This window comes from Zonotrichia leucophrys, chromosome 1 (genome assembly GCF_028769735.1).
Source record: "Zonotrichia leucophrys gambelii isolate GWCS_2022_RI chromosome 1, RI_Zleu_2.0, whole genome shotgun sequence".
Classification (NCBI taxonomy): Eukaryota; Metazoa; Chordata; class Aves; order Passeriformes; family Passerellidae; genus Zonotrichia; species Zonotrichia leucophrys.
This window is the reverse complement of record NC_088169.1, coordinates 21,933,952-21,947,511: the sequence shown is the minus strand read 5'-3', so window position 1 is coordinate 21,947,511 and position 13,560 is coordinate 21,933,952.

Sequence of the window (13,560 nt, the reverse complement as noted above, 5' to 3'; positions counted from 1 at the left end):
ATTCACCTGGGTTAGGAGAGCCCAAATTTACAATAAGATGGTAACATGAGAGAGTAGAATGCTGTATACACCCTTGCTCTTCCCAATGGTTTTATAGAGACTATTAATTCAAATTCAGGGTCTACCACATGCGAATTCAAATGTTTTTACTTCATTTACTTCAAAAACACTGTAAAACAGATGCTCAAACTACAAATTTACAACTACTGTTCCTACAAATTCTAACACATTTTGTATTTGAGCTGCCTATCCTTTTCATCATGTCCATAGTTTTGACAATACTTGTCTTAACATTTACCCACAATCTGACTGTGTTCACTGTGCTGGAACAACTCCACTTGTCTAACGCACTAAAATTTTCTGTTGTAAAAGTAATGCTTTCCGGCACATAAAAAAATTACTAGGGATTTGTTCTCAAAGGAATGAGAAGGAACATAAGAGGAACACATATTAAACTTGGCTAGGTCCAGTCTTCACTTTCTCTGTGGTAAACTTCTGTCAGGAGTTTAAAAATCTATTTTTGAAAGGCTGTGAGAACTGGGATTATTCATCCTGGAAAAGAGGCTCCAGGATGATCTAATAGCAGCCTTTCGGTACCTGAAGGGACTTTCCTGCAGAAAAGATAGAAAGATGATATTTGGAAAGACACATAGTGACAGGACAAGGGGGAATGACTTCAAACTTGGTTATTAGAAAGGAGTGATTTACTGTGAGGGTGGTGAGACACTGGAGCAGGTTGCCTGTGAGTGCCCCATTCCTGGAAATGTTTAAGGCCCTCAGAAGGGGCTCTGAGCAACCTGGTTTGGTTAAAGGTGTCCCTACTCCCAACAGGGGGTTGGAAATAAATGGTCTTTAAGGTCTCTTCCAACTTATGATTTTGTCATTCTGAGAAAACAAAAATATTCACTCTGTGCAGAACAGGAGAGAAAAGGAGGGCCAGAACAAAACTATATGGCAGATGTCAACAATTTTTCCTCATTTTCCAATGTTAGAAGCTTAGATTTGGTGACTATGAGAAAGTGGTAATTACTTTGCCTAAGGTTAGTTACTATTTGGTGCACAATGCCACAAAACTCTATCAACAAGTTCTTGACATTTCCATACTTAAGTGCACATTTGAAACAACATCTAATTGCAAATTGTCAAATAAATTGAAACCAAATACACCATAGAGGCCAAATTCTTCTTCTTTCTTTGACAGAATATAGGAATCTTAGAATATTATTAACTTGCTATTGTAACTTGAGTATTAATTTTTTTTTACTTACTAAAAAACCCACTTTAATATATTTAAAATTGTGTTAACAAATTGCTACATATCCTTATTGTTCTTTTAAAATTGATTTTATTGCAGGTTCTGAGTTTACTCAAAAAGTCTGAATTTCTAAAAGCAGAATTGTACTTTACTCCTAGTCCATTTTAGTGCACTCCATCTTATTTGAACAGGCAGTGAATTGTCAGTATTCACTGATGAGTCAGAGCAGTGACTTCAGAATGTAAAATAAAATGACGTGGAATCCCAGGCTTATTAATGAGTATATGATTTTTTAAAAAACTTTTAGGCAACAGTTGTAAAGCCATAGATTTTCAGGAAACATTGATAGTACCTGAGGCAATTTAGTACTCTGACATTTGTACTAGCACATAAGACATTGACAGACAGGTGTTTATAATCTCAGATCAGGTAGTCTGATAATAAACTCATTTGTGGTCTGGCTCTAGTGATCAGTCTCAGAATTCATTAAAAACTAGCAAAATTCACTTCTTGGAGCAAAGGTTTTTTCCTAGACTTTAGGCTTGAGACAAACCAGAAGAACATTGTATTTCCTAAAGGGTCAAAAGCTTTTCAAGCATACTGGCAGGTTAAAAGGAAAAAAAATGATTTGTTCAAAACCAGAGTGGGCTATTGCTCTTAGGGAATAAATATAAAAATACTCTTGGTAAATTTTAATGCTTGATGGAAAAAATAGACCCTTCAAAAAACTCAATAGAGATATAAAGCTATTTAGGAAAGCTAAGTGCTGCATTTTCATTTTCTCTCTGCTATGAAAACATATTGTTTACAGGATAACTTCTGTGGTGTTAATTATATATTAACAATGTTTTCTGGGGAAATATACTGTTACTTGACATACTTATTTGCGACCTAAATCTGTGTATACTTTTTTTGATTAATAAATAATAACTTAAAATCTTGCAAGTGAAGGATGTGAATTAGGATAAACAAAATTTTCTATTTTTTTCTCACTGATGATTCACATTTCCTTTTTTTCGCTTGGGAATAAAACATGAAATTCTCAAATTCAGTACACATGCCATAATTTTTACATAGGATTTCACTTTAGAAATAATTGTCTGCTTCTTTTCTACTACTGTACACAACAAATATCAATTTCCTTCTCTTGAGTAAATCCTATCTATATTTTTATAATTTGCTTATTTTATGGATAATATTTTTGCCTGAGATTGATTAAACAGTTTGTGATAGAGAGTAGTTCTAGCTAACTTTCTGAAATATTCAGCCTGATACTGATTTTATTGACTGTATGGCAGGTAACAAAATAAATAACTGTTGGTCCTACATCCACTAAAGAACAGTAGGAGTTAACTATAGCTCTTATATAACCATATTAATAGAATATTTTCAATATTGGTTAAAACCGAATAATGGTTCTTATCCAAAGTTTATGGTGTTGATTTTTTTTCCCCATTGCCTTCAAGAAATTTTCTGATTTAAGTTTTAGTACTAATAATGGCCTAAAACACAATTTCAAAACTGAAATCTTTCTCTTATTCTACCTTGAATTCCGTGCTTACACATTCAGTTCTGAAGAGGGCCCTGCAATTTGCAGTTTTTAATCTCCTTCTCAAGCAATATTTCCAAGAAGATGAAAAATTTCAAGAGCTGCTACTGAAATTTGCAATACTGGAAGCCAAAATGAGAGTGGCAAGCAATGTGTCTGGGCCCTGGAATAGAAAATGGAAGAAGTATTATAAGAAAATCACCAGCAGCAATTTGAACTGTGAATTATGCTGTCAATAGTGCTCCCAAGATATGAGTACTAAATGCATTCTTCATGGCTCTCTATTTCACTGTTTCTTAGCTTCATAAAAAAAGCCTTTCAAAGCTTACAGACACCTAAAAAATCCAATTTAATTCCAGCACTTGATGATAAGAAGGGAAAACCTTACACTGAAGTTAGCAGAAATCTGTATATTTTCATCTGACAAAGTAAGAAAAGGGAGAAGAAACTTCAGAGCAGGAGATCTTGAGGCATTTATGTAATTTCTTACTCTGAGAAAGAATAACGTGAATCACAAGTGTCACCTGAATTTCTTGACTCGTCAACATTCACAGTGTAGATCAGACAAATCACAGTCTTGGCTGACTCTTTATTTTCATTCATGTGATAAACTTTTAGGCACTGGAGACAGGCTTACTTAACAAGACACCCTTTAAGAAATCCTTTCTTTAGAGCAGGAGCAGAATATCAAAAATCTATTCTTGTCATGGTAGTTAAACAGAGAGATGTGAAACAGAGAACTAGAATTTCTCTTTTGCACAAGATATCTAGGCCAATGACAAAAAGAAGTAAACATGGTCAAACCTTGTTATTTTTGTATCAAAAAGAATGCTGGTCACTGAAATGCATCTTGTTGACATCAGTTTAAAAAGAAACAGTAACTTGCTTCAAAATTCATAGTGCTGTACAATTACAATCTAAATCTAAAGTTATGGGGATTTCTTTGACATAAACCAGCCATGCTGCTGGAAACATTCTTTAGGCTTTTATTAAAAAAACCCCCAGAACTCTTAGAAGCTCACAGCTATCAAATTCCTTATGCATAAAATACAAATCTGTCTCAAAATGTCATCTACAGTGTATTTTGCTGCTTATTTTATACACCTGTGTTCCAGAAATTAAAAAATATAATGTCAGGTTCACACTGAAATAAAACTCACATTCCGTAGTGACTAATGTATTTAATTGCCATCCAGAACAAACATGATGAATGTTTAAAAACATCCTTTAATTTTAAATGAAGAAGTGGATTAAGGCTAATTGGAGTCTTATCAACCAAATGTTATCTATACATGAGGGTCTGACTCTCTGTCTTCTTTCAACAGTTCTTCCTTTAAGTTAGAAAATCTCTAAAATTGGTCTTCCTTTCACCACTTCTCAAATCCCTCTGCCCTACTTTTTCAGCTATTTCCAAAGACTTTAGCCCCGCTCGTTTAAGCCCAAACTTGAAAGTTAAAGAACAAGCCAGGTAAATGTAATATGGGGCACTACAAAGTTTTATCAAAGCCAATTGATAAATATATATAAAATGTGTACTTCCACTATTAAATTTAATTGCTGTTAATTAAAGCATTTGTATCTCATAAATCAAATATAATTTGAAAGAATTCCTATATAATAACTAGATAAACTTCTGTAGATAAAAAATTTAAAATCTTAATTGATGAATTTTTTTACTGTAGTTCTTTTATATTTTTAATTTAAATGTTTTTGCATATACGGAGGTGCCTTCATTTATTCTTAATTCTGAAAATTTTCAGAATTAAGCTTTGAATTTGTTTTTATTTCATATTTGTCTTATTTACATTATGAAATGAGATTAGTCTAACCCTTTCATGCAACTCTTTCGGGATTATTGATTAACAGTTTTCCAAGTAGATATGTTTTGTCAAAAGATCTTATTCAGGCGCATTAATAACAGTGAACAAATCTTTACCTTCACCTTGTGGTCCTAAGAACTTTAAAAATAATTTACATTCCAGTCAGACTTTGAAAATGCTTTTTTAAATTAGCTTCTAAGAATTTTTTTACTGGGAGATGTTATTTTCCTTCTCTTTCACTTCTCCCATATTTCTTTTCATTTTAAATTGTATTTGAAGTGAATGTTATGAAAAATAGGTAAAACTGAATGTTTTATCTCAGGAATTTCACTAATGTAAAGTTCCAAGTTACAGCATTTTTTAAAATCTCACAGAACTATGCAGATGTTTTAGATACAGATGAAATAATGCATTAATCTTTCTAATAATTTGCAGTGTTTTAGACTCATTCCAAGTGTTTGGATTAATCAGATTTTTAACTCTCTGAAGTGTCCTGCAAAAATAACTTCTGTTGTTAAGGCTCTGTAGTTCAGCTACCAGGGTAGCACCCATCTCCAAACTGTTGCTTCAGCTACAGGGAAATGATTGAGCAAATATATTCTGCCTGGACAAAAATGCTGCTTAATGTTCCCTGAGAAACTGACATTATAGAGAAAACTTTAATACAGTCAGAAATATGGTGACTCTTACCACTTTTCTTCCTCATTTAAACCCCTACTACAGAATCCCGTCAACTCTAATTGAGGAAATATATACAAGTGAAGAAGAACACCATGCTTGCTATAAAAACCCCAGTTTCTCATTTCATTAGAATTCAAGTTTTCACCTTCCAAGGAGATTCTTCGCATAGGAAGTACCATAGTTAAAGGTTCTGAAGTACACAATCATTGTCAGAAATAAAAAACAGAACATGTAAATTTTTCCAAATGGAAATAATTTGTGGAAAATTATTCTTTTCTTGCTTAGGTTTCTAGGCTGTGTCCTTCTGTCTCCAGAGTGCCTGTAAGAGATCTCCCAGAACTGTTTTAAATGCTTTTGCTCTTCTCATCATCCACTTAGGATAAAGGTCAAAAAGGGATACAAAGAGTGGAATAATTTTACTCTTCTCTAGCTACCTCCAGATGACATAATAGAAGAAAGAAAAATATGGGAACAGCAAAGTTGGAAGTGATGAAAGACTGGGAGTCTTTGAGGCTGGTCCAGGGAACAGTGCAGTGGCCAGAAAGCCACTTCCCTTGGCTGAGCAGATCTGAAGACAGAACTCTCTGTGTAATTTCTTTACTTCTGTGTTTTGAAGACTGCCTTTTGGAACACATTGTAAATCACTCATGAACAATCCTAAAGCCAAAACAGTTTCCTGTTGAGAAAAAAAATAGTCAACATTAGTCATCACTCACCTGAAAAGTTACCTCCATTTAAATTATAAATCCTCCACTGGAAATGATCACTGTTTGAACTCTCTGTTAGTTTTACATTGAGAAACCCATAACCTAGCAGAGGAGCTTATAGGGTTTACTTTTACCCCAATTCACAGCTTCTGGGTTTTGCATTCCTGTTCTAAGATCTAGTTTCTTCAGGAAAAAAGACCAATTTCAAGAGGTTCACTGGGAAAATACAGAGGACTTTTCCAGTTTATTCTTTGCCCTTTTTTTCTATGCTTAATGTTGCTTTACAGGTTTTAAGAGTATAGAAATATCAGTGCAGTCTCCACTGTTGTGGCCATGAAGCCATTCTGGCCATAAAGCTGTCTTTCTGGAATACCTTTCTGTACTAAACAGTGGACTTTATTTTTAAATCTAGAAAGCAAAAACTTTTTGTCTTCTTGGAACATATTTTAAATGATTAATATATACTAGAATTTCCTACCAGAAAGAAATTAGATGCCCTGTGCAATTAATTCAATAGAGTTTTGTAAAAAACTTCAGTTTTCTCATGGCTAAATGGCATTTTCGCAAATTGAGTTAGGCACTAGCTTGTGCTAAATTCAGTTGTTGCTCTTTGCCTTTTGAGCTCATCTAGAAGTTGACAAAGGTTTAGTTAATATTTTTGTATAAATAAGTATAGATAAATAGGATGTGAAATGATAGCATTCCCTACATATAAAATGCACGACACTCTAAATCCCCACACTCTTACTCCCCTTCTGCTGTTTGGTTTAAAATTCAAGTTGTTGTACCTGCAAATCCCAGAGTCCCTTATACTCACCTTCTATCTGGTGTTAACAGGAAGTGATCTCATGATCTGAAGTTTACATTTTTCTGTAGCAATACAAGTACAGGGTCTTAAATAAGAAACAAAACTAGGGAACTGGAGTAAGAAATATCTTTTTCCGATGGATGAGATCTGATCCTACATAAGCAAATGCCAGAATCTCATCTGGCTTCAGTAGTGCTTAAATATTTTTCTCGAGGTATATAACAAAAATTGCTACTTTCTAGGTGTCTCTGTAGAATCTCCTGAGCTGTCCATGGCATTTTTTCAAAGACCAAATCTGACTATCTAGTCTCAAATAGTTAAAAATTAAAACTTATTTTTTAAGAAAATTGTAAATGGAGGTTAGACATTATTTTACATGACAAGCTTGACTAGCAATTGTAGAGCCACCTTCATCTAACCTTTATGAGTTAGTGGCATACTGGTCTTAAATCTTGCTGCTCTGTTTCCCCCTCTCCACCAATGCCCCAAAGACAACAAAGCAAACAACTCAACTGAGTGAAGAGCTTCTCTGTGTTCCTTCTCACTCTGTTACCCACCTTAACTTAGGAATGGTGTAGGCTTGGCTATTTGCAATTCCTGAATCATACCTTGAAAAAAATTACTTCCTTGTGCCCAACTCATTTACAAGTAGACATAGTTTATGAGCCAAATCCACCACCTTAAAAGCCAGTAATTGTCCCTCTAAATGAAACTGGCAATTTAATACAGAGAAGCCAATTACTAAATTGACTAAACAATTTCATTCTCATGTCATCTTTGCAGGTGGTCCTTCCAGGTCTTTCTTGAGAGACACTGGAAAGGCAGCCAGAATGTTACTCTCTCCTTTTCGTGTCCTTTTGGATAAATCAAGATGAAATGTCCTTGTTTGGTGGTCTTGCCCTTTATCCACTAAGCATAAAGCTAAATTCTGCACAGGCAAGGCTTCTGCAGGCATTAGAAAATAAATTTTACATTTCAGCATTTTAATTTGCCTTGGCAAGGCTTTTTGTTTGAATGCTTCTCTCCCAAGGACAGCAAATTGAGGCAATCTCACTCAGCAAAGAAAAGTGAATTATAAATAATTAAGGGAAAGTAGGGCAAGGTACTAAAATAAGTATAAAACTAAAGTCTGAACTTGAAACTTTACTCAGACTTAGACCTATGTGGGAATTGAAAAAATTTAAAAGGATTGAAACACTCACTGTGTGGCAGTGTAGAAATACTTGTAACCAAGGGTGGGGATTTTGTTTCGGAGCCTTCTAAGAGAGTATTTTCACTAAAACTGGCCAGAGATCTTTGAATATTGAAAAGCTTTCTTATGTTGTAGAGTAATAAAAGAAACCTTTTGAAAGTTTCCCTGAGATTTTTTGCAGAATGTCCATTCTGAAAGGCTGGGCGTTTTACTTAACTTTTTTCTTCCTTCCTCCATGTTAATTTTTTTCACCAAAATCTGTATTTAATGTGAAGGATTTCAGATTTTACAATGAATGAATTTTGATGGCAAGAAAACCCCATGCAAATTGTTGAAATTATTGCCACTAATTTTGCTGTGAAGGACACTGTAACAAATTACTGTCATTCAGTTCTCCAGTCGAGAAAGTTTTCTAGCTAACATATTCCAAATGAACTACTTTGATTTCATGTAAACAATATTTCCAAAATGAAGAAGTTCCCATGGAAAATCTTCAGACACTACCCACTTCAGAGTGAGAAAAATTAAAGCATAGACAAATCTTACAAACTTTTGCTCATTGTTCCCCTACAATAGGAAAATAAAATTTAGGTAATTGCAAAATGAAACTAAAATAATTTTTTTGATAAATAAGTCTTTAATTAAAATGGTATCTCAGTAATTTTAAATGGTTATTGTCTGCATTACCTGCTTGTATTTCTTTTTAAGTGATGGAATACATGGAAGGAATACTGTATGTCTGAGAAAGGAAGAAGCTGAGGCTATAATTTAAAATCAACAGAGATGCTATGAAGCAGCACTGCTTCCCAGACTGAGGTGCAGCCAAAAAAACAGATGTGGCCTCGATTGCCCACTTCAGTACATAAAAATGTTGGGGTTTGCTGTTTTGATCTCTTACTTGAGCCAATGATTCTGTAACTATAGAATATCACTGACTTGCTTATGTTCCCTTAACAAAGGAACTGATGAGGAAGTATAATATCATATTTTGATTATTTTTATGTTAGTATGAGTAACTAATTAAAAAAGAAAGAAATGTTATGAGCTTCTATAAGACTAACATTTAAAATATTTTTTGTTTTATGCCTCAATTGATTTTGTGCATACTATTTTCTCATGTTCTGAGGAGTTGGGCACCTTTTTTCTACTTTTTCTTTTTTTATAAAGAGCTTTTGCGTGCCAGACTGTATTTTCCACCCTGCTGCAGCTGTAATTCATGTTCATTAAATAAAAGAAAAGGGAAAAAGTTTAAAAGAGAATGAGAGAAAGAGAGCTTAAAGAAATGACATATTTACTTCTTTGGAGAATTTAATACTTTCTGATATCATTACCTCAGTTAATAAAACATTTATTTAGATAATGAAATCCAGAGCTTAATTTTCCTGGAAACAATTGTAAATGAACATGTTATGCAGCAATCACACCAATTACGTCTGAGCTACAGAAACAAACACACATGACAAGACAAGCAATAACTAATAAATGCTAAGAAAATACAAAGGTGAAATAAATCATGAATACCATGTTTCTACTTCAGGCAAAGACAAATGGTATCGAATTTCTCTTAATATATTTTGCAACACCCAAAGATGCTAACTGGATTTATTTGCTTATACTGAACACAGAAAAAAAAATTGTTTGTGTTTTATATTCCTTTTTTTAAAATACATTTCATGTGTATGAGAGTATAAAATTCTAGAACCTATTTGCTCTTTAACATTCTCTCTTAGCCATTGAAACATTTCCTCTCATTTAAAAACAAGTCATATGATAGTGACAACTACATATTGATTAGGATTAGGAAAATATTTACAGTTCTAGGTTAGTAAGTCATCTAATGGTAAGGGCCTACCTACAGCAGTTCTTATAAAATTTTAGTCCTAAATGGGAAAAAAATTGGACACAATCAGTTCCTCTGATGGAAATTTTACAAATGTAACTCTTCTATTGAGACTGGCGTTGGTGTGAACTGCATGGAAAATGATGTCTCTCGGCTTTGCATTTTACTCAGAATAAACTCAAGGTCTGGAACACAGACTTCCTGATGAACCATTTCTGAAATGCAGAAGGGATGAGGTATGAGGTTTCAGACAACAACTATAGCTCATTTCTTTGAGTTGGTTCCCTCAACTAATGTCTAGACACATAAAAGGAGACAGCTATTGAAATGCTGAGCACTGCACTGATTAACTTTTAAATGACTTGCTGCCTAGCATAAGATGGATAAACAGGCTACAATGAATGGAGAGAATAATGACCAAAACTGGAATCCATGGGAGCCAGATTGCTGTGCAGGGAGTAGTTTAAAAATACCTAGAAGCAAATGGTGAGGATCAGTGATTGACTAAAGTCCCATTCAGGCAGTGACATTGGGATCTGCAATTAAGAGTTATGCTTCAAGGCTTTCAGCATGTAGGAAGGCAATAGTTGCCGGATAGAGCAGGGTCCCCAGAGTGCAGGGGCTGTGACTGAGCTCTTGCAGAGAAGGTGTTTTTACAGGCTAGGGTGACAAGGGACAGCAGAGTCCCTTGGGATGTCTGTAGGACCTTTGACAATTGCCCGGTGGCAGCTGGGCACCTGCAGGTTACCCAGGTTCCTTTTGGATACTCCTGTCCTTGGGGAAGGTAGATATGTCTTTCTCCAATTTAGTAATCACAGCACCAGGTTTGATCCTGAACTTAAAATGTCTACATAAGATTTTGAGTTTAGTCCCAGTCTTTACTCATGTGGTTGAAGTAGAGGAGACCTGTGGTACGTCACTGTCTTTGAGGTGGCTTCAAATTTACAGATTTTATATATCAAAAAATAATTATAATGCATTTTCAAAAAAAAAAATCTCAGTTTTCATCTTCTACATTTACACCTGAGGGAGCAAATATACCTACTGATCTAACTGGAACTGATGTTTTCTGGACATAACTTTTGGAAAAGTTTACCTTAGAATTTAAAATGCAATTCCTTCTAACCTAGAGGGCAGGGCCTCTGCTGAAAAAAAAAGTCCTATGAAGCTCTAGAGAGTTTCTTCTAAATTTATTATCTCAAAAACTTTGGTCTTCCATCTCAGAATAATGAATAAGGATATTACTGAAAAGATTTACAGGCAAAATAATGTCAATGCTTCATAATGCTTAACTGACAAAATCATTATCTTGTCCTTGTTAGCAGATTAATTTTTGCATCATCCTTGGAGCATGACAAGAATCATTATCTACATTTTACTGATTGAGAATGATTGCAGCCCACATTTTCCAGTATAGTCCCTTATTTGCATGATTCATTTTATGAGGTAGCAGATCCCGCTCGCTTTTGAAGAGTTTATTTTCTACAACAGTTTTAAAGTCTTAAGAAGTTTTTTTGCTGGATATCCAAAACTTTCTGAAAATGAAACTAGTTAACATATTTGAGAAATGTATTTAACCTGTATTTTGGAAGCATAGGTAAAGAAATAGTGGTAAAAAGATGCTAGAATTCAAGATGGTAGTAATTTCAAGCCCAGCTTCTACAAATTGACCTTATCTCTTACATCTTTGTTATGAAAAACATGAAGAAATAAAGCAGATTAAGTTACAGGGAAAATATCTTAGAATTTTCTCATTTAAAAGCAGAAAAGGTGGTGACACATCATAAGTCTTCTTGAAGTATTTCATAGAGCAAAATCTACAATCTTAAAGATGCTATTGTGGCCAGGTCACGGAAGTGCAAATATCCCATCTGGTACACACTACTTGTAACAGTGAAAATACTGATCACCACAGTAAAAATACAAACAAAAGAGGAAAAAATAAATGAATACTTCAAATAGCTTTTCAATTCACACCCTAGTCATTCCTGAGTGTTCTGAAGTCTGATAACATCAAGATTTATATTTTTAAGAAGGAATCTTTAAATGTCAAAAGATGTGAATTCCCTTGCAGCTAGTGAAGAAAATTGCTGTTCCTTGGTTATCCCATGTCTTAACAGCCTCCAAATTTTGACAAATAAGAAAATAAATGCTATCATATGAATCACTAATGAAGCCAAAATTTGTCCTTTCTAAATTTGGTTTGGCTGGAGAATCCAGCTGGGAGCAGTGATAAGCATACAATTCTGTACATGCTGCTCTCATTCCTTGTCAGTGCTTTGAATAAACTCCCTGAGTACATACATGAGGCTTTACACAGAAGCCTGTGTAACCTACTTGAAAGATTTTGACTTTTTTTTGCTTTCCCTCACATTCTCTCATTTAAAATTTGATTTTTTTTTCTTTTCAATCTCACCTTTGTGCCTCATGCTGACAAATGCAGCGTCTATAAGAGATTTTAGAGGAGTTTTGGACAATAAGAGAAGGGAATCCTAAGAAAAAACAGAAAGGAAAATTTAATGATGACAATTGCATTTTTCTCTTTCTTCATATGAATAAAAAAAAATTATGATAATATGCATTAAATAAATAATTATTACTTACTAACATGAATGTATTTTATTTAAATAAACAGTTTTAATTGATAATATTTGTTAGAGTAATAGTAATAATAATAATAATAATAACTGCACATGGGATCCTATGCAATCAATATGTTTTATTGTTATTTTAACACTTTATTATAATTTTAGGCTATTTTAAGAAGTAAATAATGCTAAAAAGTGCCATAACTCGGAGAGATGAGGATTTCTCTTCCTCCCAGAGTGAAAGTCCTGCCCAGTTGCAGAGCATTTTTGCAGGACACATCAGCATGATACTATAATTAAATTAATGTATGGCATGAAAGGAAGGGCCATACAGAGACAAAGGTTTCAGCAGTGCTCTCTGAGGAAAGGTAAGTGTAGGTGACAGCTGTAACAGCAGTAGGTTTTGGTAGGTTTCACAAATCCCTTACGAAGTTTGGGAGGGAAATAAGGGCTCTTTCATAGACTACTCATTTCTAGTGTTGGGGCTGGGGGGTGTAATTTTTTTATCCTTTCTTTTTTCTTTCAGGAAAGCTGTGTACAGTGTCTCACCAGTCCCCCACAAAGAGACAGCTGCTGTTGCTGTTACAATCACATTTTGTTTTTGTCATTGTTGGTGTTCTTCATTTGATTCTTATTGAACAGAAGTGACAGTTTGATTTCACTTGCTTTTTAAATAAAAAGCTTGTCCAATGTATCCTGCAGGAGATAGTTTAATGAATCTGAAGAACTAAAATTCCCTGGTCTTTATTGTCATGAGTACTTCACATCTAATCTGTAGGAGGCGGCTGTGAAGAAAGGAGAATAAACAAAGGGAATGGTGTGTGAATCCAGAGACTCTTCTGATTCATTTTTACTCTGAGGCAGACTGAGGACATGGGGACCTGCTCTCAGTAAAGAACAGGCAATCACATTAATGAAAACAAGGAAAGGGGAAACACCATGTTCTAATTGGAACCAATCACAAAATTTTCACTGGTTTTTATTGCAGCATGATTTTCCTTGGGTATTTTTTCCAAGGGCCGTTTTTGGGATCAGGAATAAACTGATGAGATAGGATACAAACAGGATAGAAAGACAAGCTATTTCCCCATGAGGAAATGGCAGCATGGCAGATCACCCT